The 2,588-nt window shown below is 32.6% G+C and overlaps 1 long non-coding RNA gene across 1 annotated transcript; it reads right to left on the reverse strand.

Moving 5' to 3' along the window:
• Nucleotides 1–873: 873 nt before the first annotated feature.
• LOC145011621 (uncharacterized) lies at nt 874–2,306 on the reverse strand. The gene is made up of 2 exons (XR_013664185.1): nt 2,059–2,306; nt 874–1,185 (listed from the first exon to the last, which is right to left on the reverse strand). It is a non-coding gene; the product is annotated as an uncharacterized LOC145011621 (long non-coding RNA).
• Between the last annotated feature and the right edge of the window lie 282 nt (nt 2,307–2,588).

Genomic DNA, 2,588 nt, shown 5'->3' on the forward strand with positions numbered 1-2,588 from the left:
GCTGAATCAGTCCGGTAGTCTTGAGCACTACCTTAGTGCTCCTCATGAATCGGTTTCCAACCTAATCCCAACAGACCAGAGTCCTGCACCTCCGACCATATAACATCACGATTGGAGCTCGGTCGATGCTGACATGATAACTGTTATTGTACGAAAACTCTGCCAATGGGAGGTACGTGTCCCAACTCCCTCCAAAAACCAACACACATGCTCAAAGCATGTCCTATAGTGTTTGGATCATCCTCTCGCTTTGGCCATCGGTCTGGGGGTGGTATGTCGTGCTAAAATGTAACTGAGTGCCTAGTTCCTCGTGGAACTTCTTCCAGAACCTAGATGTAAACCGAACATCCCTGTCAGAGACTACCGACACTGGCACTCCGTGTCTAGCCACCACTTCCCACACATAAATGTCTGCCAACTTCTCAGTGGATATACTCTCTAATATTGGAATAAAGTGGGCATGTTAGGTATAGAGAAAGGGAATTGTACTGGAGAATAGAAATGCAGAGAAAGAGAATTAATCTGGTGAAAGAGAATTGATTCCACTGTTTGGTATAACTGAGAATCCACTAGAGAAATGTTTCTGATAATCATTTCTCTTGTTTGGTTATATTAAATAATGAAATGGAAATGAAAATTTTTAACTTTTTTATTTATTTTCAAGCAACATTTTCTTTTATAAAAATGCATTATCATGTATGTTTTAATTTGTCAAAAATATACGTCCTTTATGTTTATAATTTTTTATTTTAACATTACTTGTTACCGAATAGTTTATTTTATTATCAGTTAATATTATTTTATATGCATCTTCTATTGGAAACATATTTCTAATATAAAAATAAGTTGCAAATAGATCTAGATATAAAGAAATATGAAAATCATACTATTTAAAAACTATATTTAAAAACTATGCCCAATAATGAATGTGCAATAAGGCAAATTTAGTATTCGTAACAACTAAAAAAATAGAACTTAAAATAGTCTAATCATGCTATTGATCCATCCACAATTATTTTCACGTAACAACTCCGTTCATCTTAAAAAATGATCGGGTGTGGAATTGATATTTGCTAAATATATCAATCGCCTTAACTTCAGCATTAGCAATAACACATCATTTAGCTGTATCCCAACCGAATCCACTCATATTTTTCCCACTGTCATAGTTAAGAACTTCAACTTCTGCACCAAAAAAAAAAAAACACAAAACACAAAAAAAAATGAATAGCTCTAACAAACCCTGTTTAGGACTACGTAAGTTCGTCAATTCTTAACCAATTAAGATGCTTTTAATCCTAAAATGAAGCCAATATATAGGACTACAATCTGAGATAAATATCAGCTCGTTTCAAGGTCGTATGAGAGATTTATGGTTGTTTAAAGTCTGGGTAAAATTTTACAAAATGTCGATACAAAAAACAACTCTTATGCCCATGTTTACGGTTGTGTAAGTCAATCAATTCTTACCCAATTAAGATGTTTTTTTTATCATAAAATAAAGCCAATAAAGAAGATTACAATCTGGGGAAAAAGTCAGATAATCTGAGGTTGTATGAGGAATTTATGACTTTTCAAAGTGGGCTAAATTTTACAAAATGCTGAACAAAAACTAACAACTCTAGCACCACCTGTTTATGGCTATGTAAGTCAATCAATTATTAACCGATTAAGCTATTTTTTATCCTATAATGAAGCCAATACAAATGACAAAAATCTGGGAAAAAACTCAACTTGTTGCAAGATCGTATGAGGTTATGACTTCAAAGTAATGGCAAATAATTTACAAAATAATGAAACAAAAACAAATAATAATCCTTATTTTCTCCACAATACTAATACTAGGAAATCTAAAAAGTTAAATAGCAAATTCATATGTTCCTTGCAGTCAGATTCTGATCAAAATACATTCACAAATCACTTTATTACAATTTCAATTTGAGAGGTTAGATGGGATGTTACAATTCTTATTTTATTTATACATAAGTCGATCAAATAATCAAAATAATAAATTGATTAAGAATCCTATATCATTCAAAGTAGAAATCCAATAATTACCTATGACTTGAATTAGGTTTGCAAAATTGAAACACAAAGAAATCGGGGATAAGGAGATCGACACCGAAGCCGTCGATATTTGGTGAAGCTCGAAATCGAGAAGCAATATCGGATATTTGTTGAGGCTTGAAATCAAGAAGCAGAAGCTATGGAGAAATATATTTCTTCAGTAGATGAAGATTATCATTGACCAAAAATAGGGAGCACACAGAGGAGGTTCGAAGTCACAGTGTCTTTTATTTCTCCGTTTTTTTTTTTTTTTTTTTTTTTTTTTTTTGTTTTTTGTTTTTTGTTTTTTGTTTTTTGTTTTCTCGGTTGTTTTTTCTCACCATTTATTTATAAAAAATGAGAATTAATAGGATGGAAATGGAATTAATATATTTCCCTTTTTAACACTAACCAAACAAGAAAATTGGAATACATTCCATTTCCTTGCTCTAAATTCTCTATACCAAACACCCCCTAGATGTAAACCGAACATCCCTGTCAGAGACTACCGACACTGGCACTCCATGTCTAGCCACCACCTC

This window comes from Lactuca saligna, chromosome 8 (assembly GCF_052625555.1).
Source record: "Lactuca saligna cultivar CGN05327 chromosome 8, ASM5262555v1, whole genome shotgun sequence".
Classification (NCBI taxonomy): domain Eukaryota; kingdom Viridiplantae; phylum Streptophyta; class Magnoliopsida; order Asterales; family Asteraceae; genus Lactuca; species Lactuca saligna.